Below are 16,899 nucleotides of genomic sequence, written 5' to 3' on the forward strand. Positions count from 1 at the left end.
AATTAAAAACATTAATTGTGAAGTAAAAAAAAGAAAAAGAAAAAGAAAAGAAACTAAGACAGATCATGTCAGATCTTTTCCCACCTTTAATGTGAAATTGCAAAGTATATAAATAAATTGAAAAACAGTCAGATTTTTCAGGGGGAAATGTAAAAATAAAAACTTAATCTAGTTGCATAAGTGTGCACACACCCTTAAACTAATACTTTGTGAAAGCACTTTTTGATTTTGTTACACCACTCAGTCTTTTGGGGTAAGAGTCTATCAATCAGTGTGGCATGTCTTAACTTATCACATCTTGGCAATATTTTCCCACTCTTTCCTGAAAAAAACATTAGAGATCCGCCAGATTGTGAGGGCATCTCCTGTGCACAGCCCGCTTAGGTCACCACCGCTTCAGGTCTGGGCTCTGGCTAGGCCATTCAAAACATTGATCTTCTTGTTAATCCATTCTTTTGTTGATTTGAATGTATGCTTTGTATCATTGTTGTACTGAAAGCTACAATTCCTTTTCATCTTTGGCTTACTAGCAGACACCTGAAGGTTCTGCACTAAAGTTGACTGGTATTTGTAGCTATTCATGGGCTTGGGCTTGGATATTTTTTGTGAGAAAGGGCTTCTGTCTAGCCTTGTTTTCACTTGCAGAGATTGTTTTCACTTGCAGAGAGTAATCAGTACTTTGTCAGATATTCCTGCAGCTCCTTTAATGTTGCCGTTGGTCTGTTGGTAGCCTCCCTGGTAGGTTTTGTCTTGTCCTTTGGTAAAATTTTGGAGGGACGTCCAGTTCTTGGTAATGTCACTGTTGTGTCCCATTTTCTCCACTTGTTGATGATGGCCATGGTACATCTAATATTTTGAAATTCTTATTTATTATTCTGTATGCAACCTATTGTAACGTCCCCCCCCCCCCTATTTCCCCCCAAAATGTTTCTCGCTTAATTTTTATATGTTGTAATTTCCATTCATTGAGGGAAAAAGGTCTGACATGATTAATCTTGATTTCATATTTTTTTTTACTTCATAAAAAAACTTGCCATTTTAACGTGGGCGTGTAGACTTTTTTTATATCCACTGTAGGTGTGAAAACAATGCAAAAAGTCTAAGAAGGCCCTCCAAGGCAGAAGTTGGTCAATTCTACAGAGGAGCATCTCAACAAGATGCCTCTGTGTCTGCCTTATGGAGAGCATTACGAGTTCGGTTTTGAAGTACAAGCTTCCAAACTTTGATGATTTTTAGGGGAAAAAAATAATTCTACAGAAGGATGGTCTGCAATTATAGCTTTTTTTTAAAAAAATAAAATTTTTAGCGGTTCTACAAAGCACTTTACACTGCTTCTCATTTACCCAGTCACACACCAATGGTAGCAAAGCTACCATGCAAGGTGCTAGCTTGCCATCGGGAGCAAGCTGGGCTTCAGTGTCTTGACCAAGGACAAGTTCGGCATGTTGAGTCATGTGGGCCAGGAATCAAACCGCCAACCCACCAACGATTAGTGGACAACCCGCTCTACCACCTGAGCCACAGTCACCATTGTAAACAAACAACACAGAAACAAAGGATACATTCCATATTAATTATATTACAATAATAAAAAAAAACCCAGGATAATCGAACATGTCCAAACGTTCACCACAGACACTATGCATACAGTAGAGTGCACATGTTAAGAAAGTTGTCCACTAACGGTCTTACAACAATATGGCTGTTTGAATGTCTGTAAAAAACAGATATACCACAAGATGGAGCTACACAGAAGTACAGAAAAGTTTAGGACAAGATGAAATCTGTAATACACTGAAAACAAACTTCTTTAAGGTGCTTTCACACTTATAGGTCAATTTACAAAGACAGAACAAAGTAAAATCGATACTTTTGTTTCACTTGGTTATTTGCTTTGCTTTGGTTTGACACTGTATACATTTAACTTATAGTTAACTTGGTCTCCTATATTACCTTATTTGGGGGTTTGAATAGTGTTTGAGACTTAGTAACTAAAATGATATAGTTGAGTTATTTCAGGAGTGTGAGTGTGCTCAAGGAAAACAAGAAGGACACAAACATTTGAAACATACGTTAAATGTTACTTCGCTCTCAGTTAAGTGAATGTGAATCTTTGTGCATTGTATCAACTTCAACTCATTCCCATATCATTTAACTCTATCTGGCATACGACAGGGTACATAATATTTGGGATTTGATGTTCTTTGCACATTTGTTGTTTGACTTTATGGGTTATTAATATTTTATTATATAAGGGATCTTGCAACACATCAGTAAAATGGCATATATTACAGAGTAACATTAAAATAATATTCAGAATAAAACACTCATTTTTTTCACAATTTACTGCCAAAAGGTGAAAAAGAACAATTTCCATATTTTTGAAGAAAAAAAAAAATCCCAAAGAAACTAACAGAAAGTTTTGTTAGTCTATGCTTTCCAGCTGTGTCTATAAAATTGAGATAGATTGCATCACCTCAGCTCTCTCCGTAACTCTGTGGAGCATCTATTGACTGGATGAGAATTTTGATTAAAAAAAAAAATTTTTTAGCCAATGCAGCACTTTAACATAGTTAATAGAAATACCAAGACAGAACGATAAACTGTGAGTTTTCATATTCAGATGTCCGTGGCAAAGGTTTATTATAATTATCCTGCTAAATTAATATGTGAATGAAGCTAATATATACATTTACTGGTAAAGAGCCTCAGTTAATGTTCACATCAAACCTCGGAATGTGGAAATAATGTGATCAGGACTTTGACCACTGCATGGATATTCATGTCAGATTAGCTGGCTTAAGTATTTTAGAAGCTGTTGATCTCCAGGGATTTTTTTTAATGCACAATAGTCTCTAGAGAAAAATCAATCAATCAATCAATCAATCAATCAATCAATCATCCAGTGAGCGGCAGTTATGTCTGCAGATACTCCTTGTTGATGTCAGAGGTCAAAGCAGAATGGCCAAACAAGAAGGCTACACTAACTCAAATAACCACCCTTTACAAATGTGGTGAGCAGAAAAGCATCTCAAAATGCAGCACATTAAACCTAGAGGTGGATGGACTACAAAAGGAGAAGACCAAATGAGGTTCCACTCATGTCAGCCAAGAACAAGAATCTGAGGCTATCATGAGCACACACTCACCTTAGCCTCAGATTCTTGTTCTTGGCTGACAAGCATGGTAGCCAATGTGGTCTTCTGTGTTTGTAGCTCGTCCACCTCAAGGTTCAAAGTTCTGTGCATGCTGAGATGCTTTTCTGCTCACCACTGTTGTAAAGAATTATTTTATGAGTTACTAAATCCTTCCAGCAGCTTGATACAGTCTGGCCATTTTTCTCTGATCTCTCTTATCAACGAGGCATTTCCACCCACAGTACTGATGCTCACTCAATGTTTTTTATTTTACGCACCACTCTGTGTAAACTCTGTGTAGAGACTGTTGTGTGTGAAATACACAAACAAGCCCATCTGGCACCAACATCCATGCCACTGTTAAAGTCACAGAGATCACATTTTTCCCTATTCTGATGTTTGATGTAACTGAGGCTCTTGACCTGTATCTGAATGATTTTATGCATCCTGCTGCAGGCACATGATTGAATGATTGGATACCTGCATAAATGTGCAGGTGTGCATGTGTTCCTGTTAAAGTGGACGGTAAGTGTATATATATATATATATATATATATATATATATATATATATATATATATATATATATATATATATATATTAGTGATAGATACACAATATGGTTCACAATTGGAACACCCATGGGCTTTATGAACACCCCATTCCACATTTCATCCCCCTTTGCTGCTATTATAACCTCCACTCATATGGGAAGGCTTTCCACTAGATTTTGGAGTGTGGCTGTAGGTTCAACCACAAGACCATTAGTGAGATCAGGCACTGATGTTGGGTGAGGAGGCCTGGTGTCCAGTCAGCGTTCCAGTTCAGCGGGGTTAAGGTCAGGGCTCTGTGCAGGACACTCGAGTTTTTTCCACACCAACATTAGCAAACTATGACTTCATGGACCTCACTTTGTGCACATGGACATTGTCATGCTGGTTTGGTCCCTTGGTTCCAGTGAAGGGAAATTGTAATTGTGCTTCCAACTTTGTGGCAACAGTTTGAGGAAGACCCACATATGGGTGTGATGGTCAGGTGTCCACAGACTTTTGGCCAGAGAGACCGACAGACAGACAGACAGATAGATCGACAGACAGACAGATAGACAGACAAGATATACAGGCAGATAGACAGACAGATAGGCTACATATACAGACAGACAGACAGATAGAGAGACAGATAGATAGACAGACATAGACAGACAAGATATACAGACAGATAGACAGACAGATAGGCTAGATATACAGACAGATAGATAGACAGATAGATAGACAGACAAGATATACAGACAGACAGACAGATAGATAGGCTAGATATACAGACAGATAGACAAGATATACAGACAGATAGGCTAGATATACAGACAGACAGATAGGCTAGATATCCAGACAGATAGACAGAGACAGATAGACAGACAGACAGACTAGATATACAGACAGATATACAGACACATAGACAGGCTAGATATACAGACAGACAGACAGATAGATAGCCCTGCGGGTGGAAGTTGGAGTTTAGTCTACATTACACTGTCAATGTAAATTGAAACGTTAATACAAAAGTGAGATAAAGCATATCAAGCCAGCTTTTTTTTTTTTTTTAAATTACTTTTCTATTTTTTCCCTTACAGTTTTATTATAGTACACTTAACCAACAGCCGCATGTGCGTTGTTTTTGTTGACATTATACTAATATTGTTATAACTATAAAAGTGGGATCATAGCGGATTTGTGTTGAAGTGCGCGTCTGACAGTGCCGGAGACGTGAAACGAGCTAAGCTAAATTAAGCTAAACTAAGGTACACTACGCTAAGCTAAGCTAGAAAGTGGATAGCGGTCCTAACAGCATTAAGTAACCGCGGTGGAGTAGCGTGTTTAGCTGACGGGATTTAGGCAGCTACAGGCGGGCAGTGAGAGTCACACAGCGAGCTGGTGTGCAGGAGCTGCAGTTAAACAGTGCACTCTGTTATTCACTGATCACTCACACAGGCACAGAAGTGCTGAAGGCGTTTAGCTCACTGAACGCTACACCTGCACGCCGGCTTTTTATGACTAGGATTATAAGTGAATGTTCCAGTGTTAGAGCACTAACGCTAGCAAAACTAGTCGGGACAAACCAGCTAGAGCTTAGCTGACGTTTTAATCAACCGGTGTCGAAGCTCAGTAGATAACGGCAGAGTTTGGAGTTTTTACTGCTTTGAATGCACACGTAAAGACACGGTAAGTTGATGCAAGTTTATCCCCAGTGACGCTCGTGTATCCTGTTGACACTTATCTAACGTGGCCGGTGTTAGTAATGCAACTTAGCTAGCTAGCTAACTAACTAACCCGTTGCTTGCTTCAAACTTGGCTCGAGCTCCAGCTAGCTAGCTAGCAAGCAGGCGTCCTGACCCGTTTATTGACCATGGCAAAAGGCTAATTAGTTAGCTAGCAGTCTCGCTAGCGTGATACTGCGTGGCTAAAAGCAGTGTTTGGCTGTTTAACAATGTAGGCTCTAAACGTTTGTAAAATGTGTTGTCTACCTTTTGTCACTTATACCCTTTTTATGAATAATATTAGGACAATAGGCATTCATTGGTGGACAGCGTTTTTATTCAGACTGGCTATGGAGGCTAACCTACTAGTATTAGCTATCAGAGCTGTGCTTCCAGGAGGATGGATCTGTCGCATCCATGATGAGGGACAGCAACAGAGCTACTGCTTTTATCTAGCGTCCTGACACTCAGTCAATAAATCATCACTCACAGACCAACATATATACACGCTTAACTCGCAAAGTCTTCTCCCACAGTTAATAATAATAATAATAATAATAATGATTTATTTATTATTATTTTTTAATGAAATTATGACTGAAGTTCAACTCCCCCCCCCCCCCCCCCCCCTTCACACAATTTGTAATTCATCACAGACCATAAAAGACAACTCCAGGGAAATTATATATATATATATATATATATATATATATATATATATATATATATATATATATATATATATATAAAGCTCTGTAGCACTATGTTTTAATTTCATATTGGTAGTCAGCTAAAGTTTGTAAAAGTCCAGTTATATAAAATCCTTGGAAATGTCTGGGAAAGTGACTAATATGACCAGGATGTGGATAGAAGTTACCCCGATCATGAAGTTTGATCGTTAATCGTGAGTTTATGGCTATAAATAAGACAATTTGACGTGGTTCGGTTTTGTTTTGTAGTAGCACCGTACATTTATGAATTTGACTAAAGCCGAAAGTTTAAAAAGAGACTTTCCTTTTAAACAAGCTACGTCAGTATTTCACTAATCAGACCACCGAGGCGAAATAAAATGACAGATCTGTGATCATTTGAAAATCCATCCCTTTCTAATGTTTCTCACTCCTGTAGCTAGTCTCTGGTCCATTGAGCTGGCTTCGTCGAAATGATTGACAGAAATGATTGGATAAACTGCGTCGGAGGATCTGATACACAAGTGGCGTGGTTCATGTTTGGGAAAACGAAGGTCATTTAACGTCATGCTGCGATCATCGGCTCTGGTACTGTATCCGCCACTTAATGACCCCTGGCCCGTGTCTCTCTCTCAAAGAAGTTCTGAGCGGACTTTAGATTTAAGTCGCGAGGCTTATTTGATTACCCGGCTGTAAAAATGTGTCACTGTGCTTGTTTATATGGCACTAAATAGTGAGATAACAGCATGTATTAGGTGTTGTGAAAGTATTGTTTTACTATACTTGGCAGCAGTGAGAGGTACGATGGTGGAAACGTGAAGCAAGACGGAATTTGTCCAGCAGTAGAGATGCTGAAAGGGCATTTCTGCTGTGGGTGAATGTGGCTGAGAAAATGCTTGATGATAGAAATATTCATCGTTTGATATGGTTCTTCTTCTGAAACACAACAAGCTGTGATTGGTGACTGCGTATATCTGTGGAGTATACATGTCCGTCTATTCTCCTGTGTGAATTCAGCCATAGCATTGAGAAAAATAATAGAATAAACTAAACCAAACTAAAATAAAGTCAGAGGATAAGCTAAACTGTAGTTCTGTGTCCTTCCTAGAGCCGTGATCCCAGTTGCATTCTGCCACTCAAACGTTCTTACCGATATGTTTTTATAAAGTGTGAGGTATTGCCTTGCTGCCCAGCCCTTGTGTCACGTTGTATATCAATTGCAGTTTGACACTTTGTTCAAGATGCACATTATATCATTTTTAAAGATAATAAAACAAGCCAAACCTATACCGAAAAAGCCAGTTGCTTTCCACGGAAACAATCTTCAAGAACATGCTTGGAACAAAACAAAAATTGAAAGATCTTTTTTTTTTTTTTTTTTTTTTTTTTTTTTTTTTTTTTTTTTTTTATAAATAAAATTCCAGTCAGATCAGTGTGTCGGTGAAAAGTGTGCTGAATCAGACACAAAACCAGCATGCTGTGTTGTCTGTGATTTTCATTTTCAAAACCCTTTTGAACCCCTTTATTTGTGGAAGCGATAGTTCTCTAAGCCTTCTGTGACCTGTTGTTGTTTTTCCAGTATAGATCCAGTGGTAGATCACGGCTGTAGTGAAACGCGACTCTCCTGATTGTTAGGACCGCGTCAACCCTCCTATGCGCAGTGGAGGAAAACATTCCTGGCTCTTGCCCAGATAAATTGATAATGCAGATAATTACTTGCTGTAAGTACAAGCACCACCTCCATGAATAATTTAGATCAAATTGATTTTCTCATATTTCTTCTTGTTTGCTAAAATGGTGAGTCCCAGTCTCATTGTGGTCAGCTTCTAAAAGTGTTGTGCTTAATGTACGACACGGTCTCGAGACTGCACAATACTACTACTACTACTTCATATTGCAGTTATGTTTTCAATGGCGTAAAATTGACTTTGACTTGATATTAGTTTACATTATCACATTTTCTGCAACTCATTTAAAGCTTCTTTTAAAAAAACAAAACAAAACAGTTATAAGTGAGTCAGTATGTTTACATGGACAACAATAATCCGATATTAATCCGATTAAGAAACTAGCATGTAAACAGCGATTATTGATGACCTTAATCCAATTAAAGTCATACTTGAAGTAAACACAAATGGAATTAAGACGTGTGGAGTATTCCTGTTTTAGTCGCGTTATCGAAGTGCATTACAGACACGTACACACCTTAATCACACTGTTAACATCGTATAGGAGTTTTCACCGCATTTTGCGACAGGACACGATCACACACGGCAGCGCTCAACCGTTTGACGGCAAACGAGTGAGGCTGCATCCGAAACCGCGTACTTACCTACTATATAGTAGGCGAAATACATGTATTTCTATATATTATATAGTAGGTAAGTAACCGGTTTGGGACGCAGCCCACGGCTTCAAGCAGACGACTGTTCGCATGACAAATAATTAACTGCACTTGAAGCTTTCATAAAATGAAAAATAAAAACACAGAAATCTGTATACGGTACCATAACGAAGACTAACTGTATGTCTGGAGGGAACGTCGGACGGCGTGGCGTGGGGACGTAATGACGTGTGCTGTTAATCGAGCTATGTTCTATAGCATGTAAAACCTGAACATGAAAGGAATATTCTAAACGCGACTCATGTAAACACCTTAATCACAATATAGTCTTACTCAGAGTAAGGTCAGTAATTAGATTATTGTTGTCCATGTAAACGTAGTCAGTGTGGTAACATGTAGGGTTTAAGGGTTTCAAGCGAACCGCTTTCTTGAAATGCGAATTTTATTTGCATTTGGTCTGGCCGTTGCTTTACTTTACTTCCTTTCATTTTGTCACCATGGCCAACCTCAATGAGCATAGCACTTACCTTGCGTGCACTCTAGCGAGCGACAACGCGACAGGCAAGCGCTCAGGTTCTACGCGCGTGTGCGTAAGAGCCGTGATTTCAGCGAAAACGTGACGAGCGGTTTAACACGCACCGCTCTCATCAGCAAAAGAAACCCAAGGAGGTAAAAATCTGTCTGGATGACATTTTTAAAGATTTGTACCAAAATACGTTTTGCATTAGCACGTGTCTGTTTTCTCCTCCCGATATTTGTATATCGGGAGGAGAAAACAGACAAAAATATATATTTGTATTTCCTGGAACGTGCACGTGCAAAACAGCAGATGTACATGAATGCCTCCATGTGCTATATAATAACACATTAGGTTCAAATTTTGGTGTTATTGGCCAGCACGTTGACTGGGGCGGTCACAATGACTGGACATATTTTATTAATGGCTTCTCGGATGCCAAGAGCATTTCCCCCACATGTAGAAATGTAAAAACAGTAATATTAATAATAACGACCTCTCCGATTGCTTCCACGACACCAGAAGCAGTCTTTCTCCTATTTGAGAGCACCCAGCTATTTTCTCTGATATTTGGCCACGAGAGCTTGGTGTCAGCTATAACAATGTGCAGCTTTATTTGGTGCGGTCCTCCCACATACAGCAGTGAGTCATAGACGCCGGTGATTCTGGCTCATATTTAGCAGGAAGCACTGCTCAGATATTGATGAGGGAGAATCCACAGTATTACGTATTAACGCCGTTTGCACCTAACAAACGCGATCATTTACTAAAGTTAAGCATGTGCTATATAAGCACTTATTTATTTATTTATTTATTTTTTAAGTCCAAACCAAGCAAAAAAAATAATAAAATCCCCCAAGGTTTTGGTAAAGCTGATTTTCTTCTTACTGGCATGTCGATAAATGCCATGTAACCGTGAAGTACCGAAGACGCACACTGACTCTTGGTCATTTTAAATGGCCGGCGTTTTTAGTCATGATTTGAACTTGAAATAAATAAGCTGTTTAAAGAGTATAATCTGTATCTAGAATTACAGTGTGTCGTGCCAGTTATATGATTTAAACGCATCAATCCACTCGCATTGGTGAGCTTTTGTAGCACGTTTTCTTTTTTTTTTTTTCCTTCTCCAAACTAACATGGTGTTCATGAATACTGTTCCTGTGTATATGCTCCTGCAAGTAGATTTATGTAGAAATGCGTTTGCTTCGTAATTGGGTCACTGCCGCTCTAAACTCTTGATTGATGTTACTGTAACATGCATATGCAAATGGAGACGTGCATTATTCGTGCACATTCTCTTCATGCTTATTTCCTTATGGTTTGGTTTACAGCAGAAGCAGAATAGCGCTCTTTTTTTGCTTCAGAGATTGGAAGTGCTATTTATAGATACCTACTGGAGCACCAAGTGTGTGGTACTGCTGCATCTCCCTCCTTCTCTCTGTCACGCTCACCTCCAAGCTTTCCCACTTTCCTCCCATATTTACCATGCTGTTCTCACCTCTCAGAACTTCATATCATTTGATCGAGTTCCTGTCTGTATTTCTATTTTGGGTCTTCTTCTCCTTTTGTCTTCTGCATCCTGGTCTATTTTATTTATTATTATTTTTATTTTTTACTTTGCTGTCGTTTTCTGATGCTTCCATGCTCTCGTTCTATGCTGTTGTCTCTTTCTTTCCGCCATGCTCCATTCTTCTGTTCTGCACCTCGCCGTCCATCGCTTTCTTTCTCTCTCGCTCTTTTTTTCTTTGTTTTTTTTTTTCTCCTCGGGATTGTTGAATGTTAATTATTGATGGTTGCTGGAGGGTGGGGATTGCTGTTATATATCAAGTAAGGAGCCTGGTTTCTGATTGGACATACAAGCCTTTTCACACATCTAAAAATAAAGGTGGCCAAACTCACACAAGATTGTGTATGTAACTTTAGGATCATTTGGGGGTGGGGGATGCGTTTTGCAGATGAATATGACTGAGAGATGTAGAGACAAGCTTACTGAAACACGAACACGCACAGCTCCAGTTCTGTTTAATCTCCATTAAACAGTGGTGCAGTGTTAACGTGCTACTGCAGTTGGCACGATTGGAACGGACTGTTCTTGTTCCCTAAATGAACGTGAAGCTTTCCAAACAAAGCAGCTTACTTTGGAAATACTTATACTCAAATTTATAGTAGAGAGATGTACCGTATTAGCTTTCACAGTAGCTGCAATATCTCTACCAACATTTCAGGCTTAATACTAATAGTCACTTTTCAAAAAAGTAACAAAAATATACAATGAGAGAAGAAAAACGGTCTGAAACTGAAAACGGTGAACTCAGTAACGTGGTCTTAAACTATAACAGAGTGTTCTTTGTTAACAGTTTTCTAAGCTTTGTTTTCGCTCCTCAAGTTTACGTTCGCCATTCTGGCACAAATCTCTTGTGTGGGTGGGGCTTAACGGCGATTTACTCCGATTGGCTGGTGAGATTTGGATAGACAGCTCCCTGACGAAGAAGAAGAGACTTCAGTGTTGTGAATTTTGGAGAGCGTTCTGGATGCGGTTCTCTGTATAGTTATAGTGTTTGTATTTTGCAGTGGAGATTACTTACTTATTTAGTCAGTATAGTAGTTTGTAATGAATATTTGAGGTTTGGGTAATCTCATACGACTATTGTATTATTATTATTTTTTTTAGATGAGCCTCCAGGAGCAGCACGGAGCGTCATCATCATCGTTATCCTCCTCGTCCTCCTCAGCTAGGCGCTCAAACTGTCGAGCCAAATCTCACTAGCCAGTCAGAGTAAGTCACTGTTAAGCCCCGCCAACATATGAGATTTGTGCCAGAATGGCGAATGTAAACTTGAGGATGGAAACGAAAACTTTGAACGTGTAAACGAAAGATCTGGTAACGCATTCATAAACCATGATTAGCGAAAATCCATCCATCCTCTATACCGCTTATCCTTTTCAGGGTCATGGGGAAACCTGGAGTCTATCCCAGGGAGCATCGGGCACAAGGTGGGGTACACCCCGGACAGGGTGCCAATTGATTAGCGAAAATGAAGCCTAGAAAACTGTTAACGAAGAACGCTGTTTATTTGTAGACCATGTTACATTTTTGCCACCGAGTTCACCATTTTCCGTTTCAGAGTGTTTTTCTTCTTTCTCATTGTATAATTTGGTTCCTTTCTTGAAACGTTACATTCAATACTTTTGGCACAAATCTAATCCCATACTGTCCTGTGTAGCTATTCGGTATTGTCCATATAAACTATACTCTCATGTGTCTCCACCAACTTTCAAAACAAACCTATGGCAGCTTCCGAACACGAAAAGCACTCGCGCTAGCATGACGAGATCTCCAGCTCAGATCCAAACGCTGCCGCTGTCATCCAGAGTGGGAGGGATGGCGTGCTCGCTCCCTGTCTGTCACAGCGACACTAGACTATCGTGGACTCCTCATCTAGATTGAAGAGGGTAGATAGCGTTTTCCTCCAAGTGTTTTACTCTGCCCTGTGCAGCAGCGTGAGCAGCAGTTCAGTCTTGTAGGAAGCACATTTGCCTGAACATCCCTGGTTGTTAGCTGTTTGTATGTTTTATGAGCTGATTTTATTCTATAATTCAAACTAGTGATCCTTGGGTAGAGCTACTCTCATCTAAATGAATGTAAATCTAAATGCTTGATGATGTACAGCGTATTTTTGTAACAACGTAATATAAAGTTCTTTTATTTTCTCATTTATTGCAGAAGACAAAGCAGGTATTTAAAAGGTATCTGAAACAGACGTCACACTGCGCTCTTTAGTTTACTGTAATTTACTGTAAATGGCAGTCTAGGACTTCTAGTGAGGATCTTGTGTCAAAGGGCATGATGTCAACAAGTATTGAGACTAGGCTACACATGTACTTGCATTGCTAACCATTGTGATCAGCATGGAAATTACTAAAATAAAGCACCTACTTGTGAAATGTAACACCCTGTTGTCGGGCCTGTAATGTCCACTGTACAGCGCTCCAGTATGGTGGCGATGCTGAACTCATCACAGGCAAGCCGATGTGGCATCTACGTAGGTATTTACATTCCCCTTTGAAACTATTGGAACAGCAAGGCAAATTCATTTGTTTTTGCTGTAGACATTGAGTTTGAGATCAAAAGATGAATATGTGAAGAGAGTTTAGAATTTCAGCGCTTATTTTCTGGTATTTATATGTACAGTGCCCTCCACTAATATTGGCACCCTTGGTAAATATGAGCAAAGAAGGCTGTGAGAGTCCAGGCTGGTGGAGTCTCCTCTTCAGTTCACCCCACAGGTTTTCTATGGGGTTCAGGTCAGGGGACTGGGATGGTCAGGGCAGGACCTTGATTTTGTGGTCAGTAAACCATTTTTGTGTTGATTTTGATGTATGTTTTGGATCATTGTCCTGCTGGAAGATCCGACCACGGCCCATTTTAAGCTTTCTGGCAGAGGCAGTCAGGTTTTCATTTAATATCTGTTGATATTTGAGTCCATGATGCCGTGTATCCTAACAAAATGTCCAGGTCCTCTGCCAGAAAAACAGCCCCAAAACATTAAAGAGCCACTGCCATATTTAACCGTGGGCATGATCTACTTTTCCATATGGCTACCTCTCTGTGTGCACCAAAACCACCTCTGGTGTTTGTTGGCAAAGAGCTCTATTTTGGTTTCATCTTACCATAGAACCCGATCCCATTTGAAGTTCCAGTAGTGTCTGGCAACCTGAAGGATGAGAGTAGAGACTTTTTTTCTTGAAACCCTTCCAAACAACTTTTGGTGATGTAGGTGATTGTAGTTTTGGAGACTTTCTGACCCCAAGACGCAACTAACTTCTGCAATTCTCCAGCTGTGATCCTTGGAGACTTTTTGGCCACTCTAGCCATCCTCTTGAGACAATATAGACCCACGTTTTCAATGCTTGTGCTAGTTTCTTATAGCAACCTCCCATTTTGTGAAGCTCAACAACCTTTTGCCGCACATCACGGCTATATATGTGACGGAGATGTGTTTCTTGTTACCCAGGTGTGTCCTGTTAGATTGATTGTTTAAACAATTAATAACTCTGAACATCTACTCTTGGTTTTACCCTTCAGTTTCCCCTGTGAAGACATTTGACATGCATGTTACGAAGGATAAGCCAACGTAAAGATCAGAGAGCTGTCCCTGGGTGACGAGCAGACCATTTTGAAGCTAAGAAAAGAGGGAAAATCAATCTGAGACATCGCATAAGCATTGGGCATAGCCAATACAACAATTTGGAATGTCCTGAAAAAGAATGAAACCACTGGTGTACTGAGCAACAGACAGCGAAACATTGTGAGCGCTGTGAAGACAACCCCCAAAATAACACTTAGTGACGCCATCAATAACCTCCACAGGGATGATGGTATCACAAACCACCATTTGAAGAAGACTTCAAGAGCAGAAATGTAGAGGCCATACAATTCTATAATATGAAAACCACTCATCAGCTGTAAGAATCTGAAGGCCACATTGGAATTCGCAGAGAAATACAGAGATGAGCCACAAAAGTTCTGGAGCCAAGATTAACCCCTACCAAAGTGTGGAGAAGGAAAGGATCTGCTCATGATCCAAAACATATAAGCTCATCTGTGAAACATGGTGCTGGTAGTGTCATGACTTACACGACTGCTTCTGGAGCAGGATCACTAATCTTTATTCATTAAGTAACTCATGATGTTAAAAGCAGAATGAAATCAGAAGTTTACAGGAACATTTTGTCTGCCAGTTCACAGAGAAATGCATCCAAATTAATCAGGAGGAGCTTTATCATGCAGCAAGATAATGATCCAAAACACACTGCCAACTCAACAAAGGACTTCATCAGGGGGGAAAGTGGAAGGTTTTAGACTGGCCAAGTCAATCACCAAACCGTAACCCTATTGAGCACAACTGAAAGAAGCTGCGGTAAAATCCTGGAAAAGCATCACAAAAGAAGAACCCCCAAAATCTGGTGATATCAGTGAGTCGCAGACTTGATGCAGTTATTGCAACCAAGGGATACGCAAACAAATTAAGTGTTATTTAGTTTAATTTACTTCAAAACTTGTCTGTTCCTATAATTTTGCTCGCCTAAAAATTGGGTGGTCTGATCGAAAAGGTTCTATATTTTATGCTGTTTAACATATCTAGATTTTAAATGCAAGCAAATAAAACTTAAATCCTAGACTCTCGTCTCGTATCCATCTTTTGATCTCAAACCCAAACGTCTTTGGTGTACAGTGCAAACAAATGAATCAGCCTTGCTGTTCCAATAGCTTTTGAGAGGACCTTATTTGTCTATGCCTACACCCACTGTCGGGGAATTCTGTACCCATGTTAGATCTTGAAATCTGTACAATTAAAGGATTTGACCATACAGCACAAATTCATTTTCCCTTTTATAAAAATGTGACTCAATCAGATTTCGTAGCTCCGCCTTCATCACCTCCGTCTTCTGGCCACTGAATAATGCTTGTGTGCTAGATGATTTCCTGAATTACTTTCTCATCAGCAGTTTTTTACTAAGTCAGTAAAAATCAGTCTAGTTGCCTAGATCTAAGGAAAATCTGTACATGTTTAAGCGTTTTGAGATGCTGTGATTTTTTTTTTTTTTATTATTATTTTTTCCCCGCCTAGCTAACAGTGCAGTGGATTTTTATTTATAAGATGCAGTACTTGTTACATGATATCACTGTCTTTTGACATGTGAGTGTAGGTGGGTGTAGCCAAAATTTATGTCTACTGCTTATATACACACACACACACACACACACACACACACACACACACAAACACATATCTCCCTCTTTAGCCTCTGCAGAATTGGGTATTATTAGTACAGGCTCTCTTTCGTTATCATGTGACGCACATCCGGTCTAGCCTGTCCTAATACACACACACATGATCACACACCTGCTCACGGTGGTGCTGAATGCTAGATTTTGTCTTAGTGAATCAAAATGAAGGAAAGGTAGTTTGGTTGAATATTCAGACCAGACAATAAAATATTTAAATATTACAATAGAAGAAAATTACACTAAGAAATATGGATATTTTGAACATGAACCTTTTTTTTAAAAAATATTTGTTTTAGAGCTGAAACATCTAATCGATCATGAAAATCGTCGTCAATGAATCTCATTATCGATTAGTCGGTCTGCGCATATTTTCCTCACTGCGTTAGTTCTGTTCCGAAAACACGCTTCGGAGAGTAAATGCTAAAGTTGTGTCCCCAATGAAGTACTGTGCACTTACACTATGCACTATGTACTCTACCGTCTATTGTATGAATTTTAGAAAGGTGATGTCCTCTCAAATGGAACACTAGTGGGTTTTCACTAACCGGAAGTATAAGCTGTTTCCCAGTCGGTGGTGGATGACGTCAAGTGCACGTAATACGAGGCAGCTAGTTTAGCAGAATACCCAGAGTCAACGAAAATAAATTTATTGTTTACTGTTCGTCACTGTTACCCTTTATTCCCAACTAGGGATGTCACGAGAACCGATACTTCAATGCCAAGTCGGTACCAACATTCTTAACACGTGACTGTACTTGTTTTTCTGGAGTAGTGTTGGAGCGGTGGTACGATCAAAGTAAACATAAGTAAAACAATATGTCTAAAGGCAGTGAGTAACAGACACCATAAGGTGCAGTGAAAGTGAGATTTTTAATATTAATTTAGTACTGTAGTTTAATTATCGGTGCTTTTTTGTTAAATCTGTTAAAATATATAAGTATTTAAGCATTATAATATAAACTTGTGTATATATATAATATAATTGGACAAACAGTTGTGTTCATGTAAAGTTTTGAGTGTTAATATTTGTAATTTGTGTGGATTTTATTTTAAATAAACGAAAAAATGGTACTGAAAGTCGTCCCCCCCCCCCCCCCCGATTAATCAAAGGAAAAACAAAGAAAAAAAAAAAAATCGATTATGAAAATAATCGTTAGTTGCAGTC

At 39.3% G+C, this 16,899-nt stretch overlaps 1 protein-coding gene across 24 annotated transcripts in view; it reads left to right on the top strand.

Annotated features, from left to right (window-relative positions):
* Positions 1-4,917: 4,917 nt before the first annotated feature.
* The window catches only part of LOC108272062 (R3H domain-containing protein 2), an 81,797-nt gene continuing 69,815 nt past the window's right edge, over positions 4,918-16,899 (top strand). For 15 of the 24 annotated variants that reach the window (XM_053683538.1, XM_053683537.1, XM_047158612.2 and 12 more), the window contains exons 1-3: positions 4,942-5,356; positions 7,660-7,801; positions 11,613-11,717. The gene's annotated coding sequence lies outside the window, so the exon portion shown is untranslated. The other 9 variants (XM_047158616.2, XM_047158609.2, XM_047158618.2 and 6 more) reach the window with 5 other exon arrangements.

This window comes from Ictalurus punctatus, chromosome 11, assembly GCF_001660625.3.
Source record: "Ictalurus punctatus breed USDA103 chromosome 11, Coco_2.0, whole genome shotgun sequence".
NCBI classification, from domain to species: Eukaryota; Metazoa; Chordata; class Actinopteri; order Siluriformes; family Ictaluridae; genus Ictalurus; species Ictalurus punctatus.